This window comes from Malurus melanocephalus, unplaced genomic scaffold (assembly GCF_030028575.1).
Source record: "Malurus melanocephalus ecotype Western Australia unplaced genomic scaffold, MMel_1.1 scaffold_11, whole genome shotgun sequence".
Classification (NCBI taxonomy): Eukaryota; Metazoa; Chordata; class Aves; order Passeriformes; family Maluridae; genus Malurus; species Malurus melanocephalus.
In genome coordinates, this window is record NW_026623243.1 from 4,898,896 (window position 1) to 4,915,982 (window position 17,087).

The window sequence follows — 17,087 nt, forward strand, 5'->3', positions numbered from 1 at the left end:
AAGTGCAAGGAGGACAAAGGAAAATCTACACCTATAATTTTAATAGGAAAACAGAGTTGCTAATAGGTGGTGCAAAGATGATGAAAGATTACAGTAGTTTTGATAGATATTTTAGCTTTATTTTTCACTGTTTTTGAGGTTGTGACAGTTCATTTTTTCAGACTCCTTGTTAAAAGAAAGTTTATAATACCCTCCTTTTGTAATTTTGCTTTAGGGCCATAGGAACTTCATGCTCATGCTCAAGTAGATGGAGAACTACAGGAACATGAGTAATTTTTGTCAATAATCATAAGGAAATACTGAAAAACATTGGCAATGTTTTACCATGAAAATTGTAGGATTTGGGGACTTCAAAGATTGTCCAATTTTTCAGTGTGCAGAGTTCATGAAGGCAACACTGTAAATTACATTAGTTGTAAGAAAACCAACCATGCCTTCTTTTTTTTAGGACCCATTTAAAAATAATTGAAGATTAAGGTGTTCGTAAAGTATTTCAGCTTAAGATTTTCTGTTGAGCCCTTCTATAAGTTTGGTAAGGAAACCATTTTAAAAACAAAATAAGATGATAAAATTATCTTAATATAAAATAAAATGCAACAATCTGTAATAGTGATTAGAATAGTTATAATATTGATACAGTATTTAAAATGATAATATAATTTTACRTTGTTGAACAAAGGGATCAGCTTTTTTTACCACAAGGTCTTCTTTCATAGTAATTCTGATTTTTAATGCTGCTTTAACAAAAGTCTGTTKTTCCTCAGCTGTTCCTCTTTCACTGACAATGAGTGACAGCAAACCACCACTTGTTAGGAAGCACAAAACAGAACACATCACAAGATGCCACACAGTCGAGAGGAGATGTCCTGGATTTGGACAATCCCTATCCAGGCACTCAGTGCATCAGTGCTTCCCTTCCATGAATCCCACAGTGCAGGAACTCATGGCAAAGCAAACAGACAAGTTTCCTGCATGGATTTGACATATGGCCATTGAAGCAGTGGGGTAGAGGCAACTAGGCACTAAAAACAAAACATAAAACTTCATAATTTTGTGGCAGGAACCATGTAATAGCACTCATTGCCCTTGATGGCCCAGAAGGTCCCTTCAGTGCTGTGTTGTGCTTTCTTAACTGCTAAGCTGCCTGATGACAGGTAAATATGACTTGGTTTTGACTTTTTAGCTGCTATGAATTATTTTCCTTTCTATGAATTATTTTCCTTTCTCTCTCACCAGTTCATGTGTTAAAATAAAGTCAGATTAAGGAATCAGAGTTAATGGTTTCCAGGATGAGCAAAGTAAACATGCTGTGGTTTTCAGCTCTTGTTTTTATCTACTTATTCTCACATTCAATTTATAAATTACTTAATTATATTTTGCATTTTTGTGGTGGTGTTTATCCAAACCATATCAATAAGAGGTCTAAAAGCTCTAGTTTTTATAAAGATGCTGATATTTTATGTAAATAAAATGTGTCATCCAATATTGTAATTYCTTTCTGGTTTTCAGAAGACCTTCTGGAATGGAGTGAAAAACACTTCTCATCAAAATAMACAATAAGAGAAAACTGTTAGCAATTAAGAGATGTTATTGAATTTTTTGATTTATCAGACTATGTCTGTCAACCAGAAAATATAAGAAAAAGGTAAAGAAAACTGATGGAAGTAAAGAACTGACAACAGTTGTTATTTTAAAAGTCCTAATTTCTAGGCAAGGAAAAGGAGGCTGCATAGAAAATTAGAACAGAATTCTCAGTTTAGAATTAGAATTAAAAAAAAATAAGGTCAAAGACAGTAACAGCATCAAATAGTCACATGACACCTCCTCCAGAGCCTTGTATGCCAGAGACTGTTCATGCTGCTGACTTATTACTGCAATTGTTCAAAGTGTCTATCAAATCTCCCATGCTTCATATGARCTACTTGCATAAAAATAAACCATTAGCATTTTAACACCTCAGCAATAAAAAGTTTTAGCTTTGGAAACTCTGGTCTTATTTTATATTTAACATTCAGTAGTTTCATTAATCTTGGTTAGTGTGACACTGTCGTCTGTGTCCAAGGTTACCAGARTTGACAGTGATGTATTCAGTCAGGYTAGGTGTAGCTAATGAACTACACAAGTCTGCTTTATTACCTGTCTCTCTAAAAATTACTTTTGGGGACAGTCTGACGTTCGYATTAGTTCTTGTATTCAAAAACCTCTTTCATGTCAGCTCTGTGTGTGCAATCACCAACTAAAGAACAAATAGCCTCGAAAGAGAAAACACAGTTGCAGAGCTGAAGCTGAGGCTGYTTGGCTGTTGTGTTTCCAGCAAGAGAACACGGGAAATTTTGCAGTWGGTGTTGGTCCTCTCAAGCACACATAATCAAATTAACACAATCTTTTTTGATCTCCATGGGATCTGCTACAAAGTAAAACCACAGGCTGTTTAGACAACCTCTTACTGATTAATTTGATCACCAACAAAAGGGAAAACAGTTCTAGAGCAAGACAAAASCAATACATGGCTTAGTGCTGTTGCTGCTGCCGTTAAATTAATTTTGGTAAAAATAGAAAACTTCTATTTTCTGGTGGAAATTGAGTGAATTGTCCAAGGACAGTAGAAATTCAGGTTGTCCTGTGCCATAGAGGAAGCCTGGGACAGAGCATTGACGAATCAAACTGAACACTTTTCTGCCTCAGTGATAAAATTCTGTCTTCTTCTTTAATCAGTTGATAGATTTGGAATTTAATCACTGTCTCAGCTGWGCAGTGAACTTAGTTAGAAACGAAGTGTGTTGGGCTGACCCCAGCCAGCCACAAAGCACCTACAGAGCTGCTCCATCATTCCCTGTGGGATGCAGGAGGGCAGAGGAAGAGCAAAAGGGACAAAATTTGTGGGTCAGGATTAGACAGCTTAATCCATGAATATGGAATATGCCTTTGGGCAGCTCAGGTCGACAGTCTCCTGCCTGGCCCCAGTAGAGAGGCAGAGTGAAAACCAGAAGGRGYTGGTGCTGTGCAAGCCCTGCTCAGCAGTGGCCAAAGCTCCTGTGTATGATCAGTGCTGTTCAGTCACAAATCCAGAGCATGGCACAATATCAGCTRCTGTGAAGAAAGTTAAYTCCATTCCAGCCAGGCCCAGTGCAAAAGGTTAAGACTTTTTTCAATTTGCTTTCATTTTATGTCAGCATCAATGGTCTTGTTATGGTAAAGTTTTAATTTTTATTTTAAGGCAGAAGTCCTCTACCCTCTTGTTAGAATAGTCAGTATTGCTGTAGGCAGTGCAGCCCCATGGGACATGGGAGGATCAGATTCTGATTTCATCCTGTGGACACTGGACTTGGGCTGCTGTCACCCCAAGCAGCCATCCATTCTGTAAAGAGGAAGCTTTCTAAAAGAAGCCTTGTTGAAATTAATATGCTTCAAWGAAAATTAAAATTGTTACCAAAACCTGCTTAATGAGTATATCAGAAGGTTTTGATTCAGTACATTTATTTATCTTGGCCTCTTATCTACCCATAAATCTTAATGCCACTTAATTTCTACCCCTCTCCTGCAGATGTGAAACACAATATAAAATTTTTTTCTTTAAAACAAATACCAATTGATTCTATTCTATTGACTGCTATATTGGCTGCTGGTACCAGTTGTTCCTAGTATCCAATCTCTATGTGTATGCCATGACAGGTTTGAAATAAATAAAAGTTCTACTGTRCCTCCTGAGAGTGCATTTGGGGACTACCAAAGAAAATAGTGTGCGTTGTTAAAGAGTTTAAATTAATCTATAATATGTTTAAAGTTATGGGACTTTACCAGTCTCTGCTGCTTCATTTAGAAACTCTTTTTCCATTTCTTTATGTGCTGATAAAAATATGAATTTTTAACATTTTATGTAAGTTAATTTCATACTGCTGGATCTCCGGGAAAAAAATGACAGGTTGTTAAGTATTATTCCCTGAATACATCTTAAAGTAGTAAAAAGAAAAAAAAAATCCTTATTTGGGAAAAGTGGRGGCACCAAGTTTTAATCAAATGATAGCATGGAATTAGCACAATGGTCTTCAAGGGATTTGAGTACTTCATTCTGATGGATGAGCTGTTCATTTAGTATAAATATACTACAAAGAGATAGGAGAACTATGTTAGGCATAATTTTTCTTGTGGAAAACTTTATAAGACTAGCTTATTGTGAAAGCACAGTTAAATKATAAACTGCTTATATATGTATTTTAAAAATATTATTACTTTTCAGTAAATGAATACAACTTTAGTTGAAATATTTTTCCCTCAGAAGCAAAATATAGATACCTTAATGAGCTGAATTTTGCCCAAACTTAAGGCTTGGGCTAAAATTTATATATCATCACTGAAAAATTGCAGCCATGGACCAAAATTTTTGACAATAAAAATCTAAACCTGACTCTCTTACTCTGTTAAGGTTGCTTGTTTCCTTGTTTACGTGTTTGTGTTTTGTTGCTCCCCACTCTCTGTTCATCCCTTACAATTTCTGATAACCTTTCCCAAATATGGAACTCTAAAAGTAACTGCTTGGAGACAGTGATGAACAGGACATGGCCCTGCTTTCCATTTTCTCTATCTTACTTCATCTTTCAGATTTTGTAGGGGYTTGTTTTTAACGTAGTCAGGTTTCCCTTTAGTTGATTTTCTTTCTCCTCTGCTGTGAGAGAGGAAATGAAATTGTTTATTCTGAAGGAGGTGGACAAACTGAGCACATCTTCAGCAGGGGGCTTTTAGCATTGCACAATGTGAGATTAAGGAGATGCACAAGAACCAGCTCAGTTGGATCCTGCTCTGGGCACACCAGCAGGCCTGCTGAAGGAAACAGTCTGAATTTTTGGTGACTAACATTTTGCAATTGGTGACAATACGTATCCCCTATGAAATTTTAAATTAGCTGCTTGGTTGGATTTCTTGCATTACCTATTTTAAAACAATACATATTAGGGACAAATACAAGGAGATCCATGGGGATGCAGAGATCACCTGCAGCCCGTGGAGAAGGCCCATGCCAGAGCAAGGGGATGCTCAGCAGGAGCTGTGACCTTGTGGAAAGCTCACACTGGAGCAGAGTCCTGCAGGACCCGTGGATTCACAGGGACAGGAGCCCAGGCTGGAGCAGGTTTGGTGGGGGATCTATGCTGGGACAGTGCATGGAAGGCTCTCCCCAGGAGGGACCCTGTGCTGGAGCAGAGGAAGAGCTTGAGGAGTCCCCTCTCTGGGGAGGAAGGAGTGAGAACACGTGATGAACTGACCACAGCCCCCATTCCCCATCCCTCAGTGCTGCCGGTGGGGAGGAAGCAGTGAAATGCTCCCCTCATCTCTGCTGTGTAAGCATTAAGATACTCACGGTTTTGTTTTCAGGWGGTGCTGCTCAGCTCTGACAAGTTTTAAACTATTTCCACAAAAACTCACTCTGCAGGGAACACACATGAGATTTAAAATGTCTGGATTCATTGCTTGATAATATTTAATTGCTTATTTAAAGTGGAATAACTTCAGCAGTGATAAAGACCTTTCTCATCACAGGCAAAATAATTAACCATGATGATTTAAGCTTATCTCTGGGACTTTGTTTTGGAACTAGAAAACTCTGCTGACTCAAACAGATCCTGTACTCACCTGGCAAAGGCTGTTTCTGTCTTGCAGTCTGTATTTTATGCCATATGTTGTGTATTGGGGGGCTTAAGGTGTGCTGAGAATGGAGAGGTCTGCTCACAGAGCTTCAGAGGCTTTTCAGAGTGAAGGGCACCTCAGCTAAGCAATTAACCATTAGATTTTAAAGAACTTTTGGTGGAAATCTTGGGTTTAAATCAGGCATACAATGGAGATGTCTTCATTGTTTTAATTTCCCTTACTTTTACAGAGTTTTCTGATAAATAAGTAAAAGGCAATTTTTAGCTCAGATTAAAGATTTGAATCTTCTTCTGAAACAAATAAATGTATTTGTTTGAAAAATGTTGTTTTCTTGACTGTCATTTCCCTGCAACACAAGTCCTGTCCAGGCATCTGCTGATGTATGAGCAGAGACATCTACCAATGGAAGGATTAAAGTCCTGTACTCCAAGCCACTACACTTTAAATGTAGAGCTGAAATGTGTTGCTGCAGAATCATTCCTGCTGCTGAATCATTCCTGCTGCAGAATTAGTGTAATTTAGGAATGCCATTTGGTAACCTTTTTATTTATGTTTTCCAAATTTGTTTTGTTTAGGCCATTTGCAGAGTGCTAGTACTTCCCATTATCCTCAATCTGAACAGCTAGAACTAATTTCTTACTTTTYCTGATTCTGAGGACTGCTATTTCTACATGCTACTTCACCATGACCTGTCTAATATATCAAAATGCATTTTCTAGTTTCTTCTCAAATTTACTGAGAACACTGAGCAACTTTCCAGAAAATCAGTATTTACTGGACTGATGGGCTGTAGATCCATCTGTCTGGACTGTGCCCAGCACAGCACAATTCAGAGGGAACTGATACTAAAGCAGATATTTCAAAGCAGTTGCTCTTCCACTGTTAATGAAGACTTTAAAGTGACAAGAGATCTCAAAGGCTGAGTGGTGACTGTTTTATCAGATCCAAAATAGTACAGCTTTGCTTTCATATTTAAATAGTCAGTTGGAATCACAAGGCTACAGAAATAGGTAGAGTAAAAAGGATTTCTACTTCAAAGGGTAGCAAGCAACATTTTTCAAATATCTTGAGAGTATATACCAAATGAACCTATGCATATAATTTTTTTGCAATTATTTGCAGCTCTGTTGTTGATACAAGTCTGAATCAATGACTTTAAAAGTTCGTTGAGGTCTAGGAATGAGAAACAATATCTAATAATTACAAAAAACATTGTTCTGGTGAGTTCCACCCGTATAATTCAGCTTGTATGTGCCTGTCTACATGTGTAAGTAAACCCATATGATGTAAATGGGTTCACACAGGGACAGTTTGTTCATTCTTCACAGAAATATGAAGTAGATCAAAGCTGACAAATGGTTCAGGCAATCTCTAGTCATGTTCCAAAACCCTTGAATGAGGCTGAAGAAATTGCTTCTGTTCCCCATCCTTCTTGTACTTTGCTGTAAAAAAACAAAAAAACAAAAAAAAAAAAAACACCAAAACCACAAAAAATGGGTACTGTAAGACATAATGCTACAGAGAAAAGCCAACCAGCACAAGGAACAGTTTAGTTGTTTTGTGCTCTACTAAGATTTGCATACACCTGACAATTACTGCAGCTTTTTGACACTACTGGTCTGGAGGATGGCCATGTCCTACATTGCAGTGTGATTACACAAGTCTGATGCAGGGTTCAGGCTTATACAAATGAGATTTGCAGAAATAGAGACCATACATGCTTTAGCATGTACATTTTTAGTAACAACTGAGTGACAAATGTCCAAAGACCATTTTCTCCTCATGAGGTTACTCTTCTAGTCAGTTTTTTCCTGTTCCTTTCTTGCTCTTAGTTCTCCTAGCAGAAGCAACAGGARAAGACAAAGCAGCATCAGCCCCGCTATCTTCATCATTTGGGAGGTTTCATGCAGTGTGAAGCTGGCTCTGTTCTCAGACAACAGGAAAGATTTCATTTTCAACAGAAAGAGAAATATCAGTCCATCCTGCTGGTGGTGTTTAATTCTGAGCAGCCAAAAGTAAGCTCGAAACATATAAAAACTAGATAAAAAAACCCCAACCTTTTTCTGCAACGACTTTTGTGCAGGAGAAGAAATCACAGGCTTCAATTGCTGTCAAGATGTTTTAGGTTTSACATTAGGGAAAAAGCTCCCTAGTACTGATACTTTCACAGCTCAGTTTTAGATGGGCTAACAGATACTGTGGAACTTTTATAATTTTCTRTCTTAACAGAGTAATTAATTAAACTTTCAGAACATTGAGGGATTTTTTTCCCTTTTTGTTTGTATTGAACGAATATTTCAATCCTCTTTTTCTGCAATGTCATTATGGTTAAAATTTTTRCATCTGATATGAACCATTTTTACTTTTCCCCTTTTGCAGGGAGTTAAAAGTAAAGATAGGCCATTTCTGAAGTAAAATGTTTCCAGGTGGAAAACTAAAAATGTACATATTAAAAATGGACCATGGTTTTCGAAATTTTCTAATAAAAAGACAAACTGTTTTATGAAATGGAATTATCATCAATACTTCAGTAATTGGTGGCAAGTGACGCAGAATTGTAATTTTCTTACTTTTTCTGGGGTTTTTGTTTGTGTTTAAAAAAGGAAAATATCAAAGCTAAATTACTCCATGGAAACTGCACTTACTCATGCTCAAGGCATTTCACATGATCTGTTAAATACAAATATGTTTCAATTTAAACACTATTTTCATGTTCCTGGTGCTATCCATATTTATGATATTGATATAACAAGTCTGATCACATTTCTTTGTATATTAATTGCAAAATACTTACTGGTACTGGCATTTAAAATAACATTATCAGTATTAGAATTAATACTGAAATAAATAGAGTAGTGAAAATTTTAAGAATATCTTCATAATTACAATGACATTGTGTACCACTTTATTATAATTTTAATAGGAAATTATTTCATTATTATGTGTTTGATATCAGCTCATAAAAGTACCCTGAACACGAAAGCTGTGTGTGGTTGAACTATAAATCTTTTACTTTAGYKTGACACTGTAATTCTTATTATCATWCTGATAAAAAATGTGCCTGGAAACCTTTTGGAGGCTTACAGAAAGGAGAGCCAAAATGTCCTACAATTCTAGTTGAACTGTCACCAAAACCTTATCAAACTTCTTTTTTTCATAGGAAGTGTCCTACATTTTAACTTCCATATCTTAAAACCAGGAGATTTCTCTCTTTTCTACCAGAAATTACCTGAATATAGTAGTTCGTGGTTTTTTTTTTTCCTATGTCAGTCTTCATTAACTTCACATCCAAATCCTAATTTAATCCTTCCARTGAACATGCCCTTTCCACTTGTGCCCAACTTTTACCCAGAGAAAAGTCCAGCTATGATTTGAATAAAAACTGAAGAATATTGACAACTTTGAAAAGAACTGTGTGTTTTCCCCCATGAAGGCCTGCTCTTTATGCTGCAGATACTCTCTTTGATGGCTGATGCCACAGGGACAGTTTTGTTTTAACATAACATATTGCCTGTTAAAATAAATCTAAATGAACACAGAGGTCACACTGAGCTGGTCCCAAATGTCCCTATAGACATATGTACAGACAGGTGGTAAACGCAGCCTCCTGTCCAAAACAAGATCTGGAGGGATTTCTCCTTATTCCTGACAGATGGTCAGCTCTTCTCAGAGATCCTAAATATGTTCRTTTAAAATATTTACGTGATTCGAAGATGGAGCTATGGGTTCTCTGGGTTCAAAACCACTGTCCACCTGTCAAAGACAGTTTACTTGGGACTTTGAAATTAATTTCCTTTTCATGCAAAAAGAAATGCGAATGTACTGAGGACAACACTTGGGTTATTGAGGGGAAATATCAGCAGAGTTTCATGATACTGCATTATGCTCTATTTCCATATATAGATATATTTGGTTTTTACGACGTCTGAGGTACTGGGGTACATCTGCTCTCCTTCCAAGTCACTGCTGTTTGAGAGCAGTGTGTGATTTGGGTRTCTGTCCATCCTGAACAGAATGCAGAGGACACCTCCCTAGTGCAGCAGCATTGACCCAGGGGCAGGGAATCCCTCTGTGTCACCTGTGCTCCTCATGCTGTGTCATGCAGCCTCCCATGGTCACAGCAGCAGTGTCCCATCCTTCACCTGCTCCCTGCATCAGGAATGAGCTCTGTGGGAGCAGCCCAAGGCTGCCTGTGCTGCTCAGTTCTGTGGAATTGAGCCAATTATCTCATTGCTATGGCAGAAACCACTTGCCTTAGGATTCTGGTCAACTGACTCCTATCATTGGTCCCAAAATGACCATGGAAAGCAACCTGCAGCTTTAACTTTGTTTCTCCATGGGCTGACTAACTGAGAGGAGCCAGAATATTATTGCACCAGAAGAACTCACCATGAAGTCATAAAAATATCTATAAAAAGTATGAAGGATACATGTAGTGATGCAGTATTAATACCTTTTCWTCTCTGGGTTACACACAACTCCCAGAGTGTGAGAGACCTGTGGGTGATAACAGCAAGGCTTATGCTGTGGCACTGCTTAAAATTATTTTTATTGTTATTACTATTACTATTACTATTAATACACCAAGATTATCTGCTTGGGCAAGTGGAAAGAGCAGGTACAAAAATGTCTATGCTTAACATTCAGAGAGATTAAAAATGCATTCCTTTACAGGCAAGAGTGGATAATCTGAGCCTTTTGGGTTTTAAGTCCTGTATTCTGCTATAAAATGACTTTTCAAGMCTATTCTAAACCCACTAAAACTTAAAGCTGGTTTGCAAAGAAATTTTGCTCTGTCAGCTTCTTCACAATGACAATTCAGTGTTCTTATAAATATAGAGGCTCTGTTAAACTGAATGTCTTTATAAAAAAACATATTTCTGAGAAACAGCTGTGACATTTTTTAATAAATGGAGGCTTTAAAGTGGATTTCAGAATGTGGCTGCAGCAAACATATGGACCAGAAGATGATTAATACGTGTACACAGAAACTCCCAAGAAATCCCTACTGTTTTGATAGATTAAAATGACTCCCAGTAAGCACCAGTCTCTATTCCATGTTAAAATAATAATTAAAAAAATTACTTTGCATGAATAAAGTGTGTTAGCCATAGAAAGCTGCACCTGGTGAYGTCACAGCATTAACCACAATTTCAGTCTGGAGAAGTTTAGCCCTTGCTTGAAAGATGCTGGTCATGACCAAGATATGAGTCTAAAACATTTTTAATGATGTTTGATGTTTCCAGAGGAGTAAACTCCACCTGAATTGTTTTCTACTAATAGTTTAAACTTTCAACATTTGCAGATTACTACTCAAAAGTGCAAACAGTGATTCTGCACTCACATTCCTATTAATTTCATTGAGGAGCTGTTAGCTGTGGTCCACATCAGGGTTCCTTACATATTTCTCTTTGCAGCACCTGGCAGAAGTGGAGTTTTCATTTAATGTGGAATTTTCTGTGTCCCTGTGTTTCTCTGGGTGTTAACAAAAGCACAAGCTACAAGTAGCATGTCTCAAGAGCTCAYTGTTTTCATTCCTGTCTGTTCTTTTTATGGTCTTCATGCTATTAGCATTCCATCAGATAACTCTTTAAAAAGATACCTACTTAATGTTTCATGTTGGAAGAAACATTGGGATAYAATAGTAATTAGAACTGTAGCAGATTAAATAATTGTATCTTTCATGTCAGAAGTCACTTTCAGTATTTTGGATTTAGTCAGCTGATATATACAGGGACACTGAGAGTAGATGGCCTCTTTAGATACGCATATTAAGATATCCTCTATAGGTACAAATTATTTTCATATTTATGATGTTTGATGTCACATCTGATGTTTTCTTCAAAACTACAATTCAACAGAAAGGTGATAATGTAAACATTTCAAAATACAGCACATGAGGATATGTATATTTCTTGTTGTGACACAACATCTGCTCCTGCTCATATGCTTTGTATGACGACTTTATAATAATGAAAAGTTGCAAAATTTGAACAAAAAATGAAGCAAAACTGACAAAGCTTACTGAAATAGCACATACCAAGAATAGATAATTTTTTTTTTTGTTTGGTCTTATCTCTGCTTATGGCAATCTCTGCTTCTGTGTTTACAGCCTTAATAACAGACTGTGACTGTCATTGTGCTAAGGTGTGAGTGTGTTAGCATGGGAGTGCCTTTTTTGCAGCCAATTCCACACCTTAGYGCCTGGTGGAAGGGAGCCAGGCTTTGCTTGCCTTTCTTCTTTTATAAAAATATCCTACCACACTCCTTGCTCTAGAGTGCGCCATGTGTGCTGAATTACAGACCTGCACTGATGTTCATTGAGGAATTACATTGTATTTGTATGTTCTTAAATGCAACAATCTTTTGTACATGGCCCCTTCAAGAGATTCACGATTCTTTTTCAAAAGTGGAGCAACGTTTCTATGCATTTAATTTAGACAGGAGGAATTTTAAAGCCTCTGAAAATCAGGTATGAACAATTTCAACTTGGAAAGACAAAATCAGTGTTCACTGTTAAAATTCATCTGATTATTGTGGTCACAAATGGTTGAATACATTTGCGTTTTTTTCAACTTCTGTGATAGAAGTTGTGTGTGTTTACTTAGAATCTCCTCTGTGTATTACTACACTAAATAAATAGTAGAGTAAATGGAGCTGAGACAAAATTAACTGAGAATGAGTGATCATTATATKAACTATTATGGAAAATTGCACTAGAAATCTCTTACAGTTAACTAGCTGATATTATATATTTAATGCACAGTTTAAAGTGACTGCAATACAGTATAAAATATTAAAATAAAGCTTCCATTTACAAAAATGAACCTGTAAATGAAATGCAAATCCAGCTGATTGTAATTGATTGTTACTGGATTGCTACTATGTGATTAGATTGCAAACTTGTTATTGTTTCTCATTTGTAGCTCTGAAAAAAATACAAGCTGTTTAAAGAAAAGTAGTATATCTTCGATTATGTCCCAGTTTGATACCCTCTGTATCAGGTATCCCCAATACATCGCTATTATTGACCAAGGGTACCATTCAACATAGGCTCATTGGGTTCTCAAATGCATTTGGCATTTTGACGTCTCGTTGTAAGCAACATATTAACAGTACAAAGAAGGAGCTGCACATACTGCACGGTCTTCGAAAAAATATAAAATAATGCTCTTAGTTTTTATCTGTGGGTCCCTGGGAGCAGATGACACAGCAGGCAGTGAGGCTCAGCATTCTCTATGATGAACCTGCACTCTCCAGGAGTGAACCTGCATTCTCTCTGTTGTAGGGAATGTCTGAGTGCCTGGGATTTCCAAGCCCAGCCATCCCATTCCAGGAGGGCAGAATGCTTATAAAGCAGGGAGTTTCAAAAGTATGGCAGTGGTAAACCTAGTTCTGCGAGTGCTTCATATATGTATATTGGTTATAAGCTGTCTGGTCCAGATTGTGCTTAAAATCTTCATTACACACATCTTTCCTTGAGAACAGACTGGTTTTGTGTTTGTTTGTTTGTTTGTTTTTAATCAGCATTCAAAAATATATTTAAGTGGGGTGCAAATATTTAAATTTTTTTTGATCCAAATATTGAGTAAATAAAATAATTTATGCCCACTAACCTCTTTAAAGAAATCAGTTACCTATGTAACTGATAGGCGAGCAGTTTTCCTGTATGAAAACTGCTTTGCTAGCTAAAGTCAGTTGAAAGAGAATACAGCTTTACCAAGTCACCTTCTCTAAAAGTTTAATTAAATTTTCATGTCTAAATTTATAAACCATTAATCATAGAGTCTTAGAATAGAATTAGATTTTTTTGGGTTGGAAGGGGCCACTAAAGGTTATCTAGCCCAATGCCCCTGCAATGATCAGGGACATCTTCAACTAGATCAGGTCACTCAAAGCTKCATCCAACATCCTAAATATTCCCAAGGACAGAGTATCTATGATTCCTCTAAGCAACTTTTTCCATTGTTTCTCCATCCATATTGTAAAAAATGTGTTCCTTATAGCTTGTCTAAACCYACCCTCTTTTAGCTTAAAACATTAGTCCTATCACAATGGGCCCTAATAAAAATGTTGCCCCCACCTTTTTTATCGTCCCCCTTTAGGCAGTGGAGGGCTGCAGTGAGGTCTCCAGCCTGAACAACCCCAACTCTSTCAGCCTTTCTTCAGAGCAGAGGTTCTGCAGCCCTCTGACCATCTCTGTGGCCACCTGGTGTTGCTCCAACAGGTCCAAGTCCTCCTGTGTTGGGGACCCCAGAACTGGACCCACGATCCCAAATGGAGCAGAGGGGCAGAATCCCCTCCCTCCCCTGCTGCCCGCAGCACTTTGGACACAGCCCAGGACACGTTTGGCTTTCAGGGCTGTGAATGCACATGGCCGGATCATGTCCAGCCTCTCACCCACCCACACCCCAAACCCTTCTCAGCAGAGGTGTTCTCTGTGCTTTCATCCTTCAGCCCGTGTGGACTGATAATTCTTGCACACAAAACTGTTCCCTGTAATTGTAAAACATTGATGCTGTAAAATATTTATTATCAGATACTATTATTTTTTTKGTAAACTGATTTTTTTTCTGATTGTTTCAGGAGAGCTGACCATCCTTACTTTAATCTTAAAAATTCATTGAAAAGTAATTAATTTTTTTTTAAAGAGCAATTAATTTGTCATCACTGATCACAGCATGGCAAGTCAAGGTTTTAAAAATTTTCTTCTGCAACTGCMGTCCACAAGATGGCAATCTTGGACTGAAAGTGTCTCCACAAATTATTCGGCTGAGCGTTTTGCTGCTGTTTCCAGCTTTAGGAGCAGGTTTGAAGCCTGGTGTGCTGTGCTCGTGTTTGGGGCTGCTCTGCGAGCGACCCTAAGGCATGTTCTGATGGGCCCCTCAAAACTGGCAGCTCCAGTGGTGCAGAAACACCTTCCTTTGGTCCRCTTTTCAGTGATATCCCCTTTCATTCAGGCAGGTTTTGAAACAATCTTTTTAAAAGTCTAGAGGCTGTTCAGAAGTAGGARCACCTCTTAATGGCCTCTGTATGTTTAATGCAAACAAAAGCCTTGAACATAACYACATATGGCACATTATCTGCTCAGTATAAATGTTACCTCACCCTGTGCCCACCAGAACATTAAAACCTCTGATAATCTTTTTTAAAATACTGAATTAACATGTGACCCTCAGCATTAAGAAGCCACCACAGTTGCAGCTTCTCAGCTTTGAGAACTCATCTGGCTCCACTGAGCTCAGCGTTACCACCATGGCGCACACACCCTGGACAGAGCTGCTCATCTCTCTCCTCGGGCACGCCAAGGTCTGAAGGCATCATGCCAACCCAAGATTGTCTGGTTATGAGGGTGKAGTTGGTAGTGTAGTGTTAGGGGGTAAATCAGCCTTCCTGCAAATGTCTGTTTCTGAAACAGACAGCAGGAGGCCCTGAGCAGGTGTTTGGAGGAGGCCACGCAGAGCAGGAGTGTCACAGCCATGTATCAACCCTGGAATTCTGGTTGTCTAGTTTTTTCCTCCAGTTTAAAATATTATTTCAAAACCTGGACAATGACCAACCCCCATTCCCTAGTCTTAGTGGGAAAAAAATCACAACTAATTTTGTAATTTGTCTGCATTCATTCAATGAGCAAACTGCACCTACTCATTACTGTTCAGGGCATCTCATCTTTCCAAGGCTTGAATTCGGGATAAAAAGATGTCAGAATTCAAGAATTAAATATGAAAAGGRAATTATGTGAGAGAAAGCCAACAAAAATAAGATTAACAGTTTTATCTTTTCTTGCATTAGATTTTATTTATATTTTCTAATTACTGAAGGCRTCTGAACATCAAAAAGAGGTTCTATTTCTTTTCTTTAGAGCACAAAGTGGACCAAGGCCACTTTGCAAAGGTGACTTCTGCATCACCAGACTTAGTTAAAAGAATAAAGATTGGTGGAAAGGAAATGAAGAAATGAAGCTCATTCTTCCATGTCCTTCAGAAAAGGGGACAAAAGCAAAAGTAGAGAAYGGGATAGGCTGAATTTGTGGTCTGATCCCATGTTTGACCTCTGTGCAAACAGCCAAGAGCTCATCTGGGCAGCGCTGCCAGAGAAAGGAGGTGCTGGCAGACTGGCAGGAGAGGATTCTGTCACATGGGGACAGGACAGTGCCACCAGCCTGGTCTGCTCCCATGTAAATGCTTTCCTGCTTTCTCCTTTTTTTTCATGTTTTGATCTACATGAGTCTTACTCAGAGGGATGAAACTGAACTGCCTTAAGCTGTACCAATTCTTGAGAGCAAATTTCAAACTTTAAATTACGGAAGATACCTTTTTTCCCCCCACAAATTTCCTTCTGCTTTTCAGATTTGACAGAGGAACTTAAAACTGAATCTTCAATACTTCTTCCCACAAATCAAATCTTTAACATTTATCACTGCCAAGTATTTATGGCTATTTGGATGGTTTCCACTTTGTATGATTGCAGTTATTACTATTCCAATTGAAATTAATTTTTGAGATATTAAGGTTTTATGAGACATTAGACAAAGTATTTTATAAATATATCTTACCTTTATTCATCATCTGCAATATTYTTTGGTTAGAATGTATATGAAAAATTTTATTTTGCACATTTCAGCTAGTATTTCTGGGAAAAAAATAAGGGCTTACCAGAATGCAATATTATTGAATTATAGTGTCTTCCACTGACAAAGTTGATTGTGAAATAAATTTAGAATAGGCTACAATAATTTTGTCTCAATCTTATTAAAGAAAGGCGGGATTCAGAAATGCTAATAGGAAGACTAGACCCAACCCCCACAACTATGTAAAAAGTTTCTTAAAATAGTAATCTAAACACTGAGAAAAATCTACCTAGCTAATTTCTCTTTTTTATCTCTAATGCCAGCAAAACACATCTACATAACAGTAAAAAGGTGACAGAAGAATTAGAGTTCTCATCCAAGTCTTGTGATGGAATGGGGAGGTTTTTCAGTTGCTTTGAATAAGAGAGAGAAAGAAGGTCTTGAGAATGTAAACAGTCAAGACTTATTTGTGTTAATTGCTTTTATTCTTAAAAAGGCCCAGCTGGAGCTCTTTTTTAGTCCAAATTGCCTGAAGAAACATGTTAGTGTGTGTACATGAGCAGAGTTTCTTCTCTTCTTTTACCATTTCTCACAACCTTGTGTACACTGCTGGCTTATATTTCTACATTTGAAGCTGTATTGTTTTCAGAATAATTAAAATGAGACTGTTCCTCTGCAGTAAACACATRCACAATCAGTATTATCCTTTTATTTATTGCAGACACTAAGGGCTGCAAGATAAATTATGCTTAAAATAAAAGTAAATTAAAAGAGAAATCACCTCAGAGGGCATGAATTTTCTATCTGACTACTTGGATTTGTAGGTTATCACAGGGAAACTATTTTAAGAACTGTTATAATTTAAAAAATGTTTTCT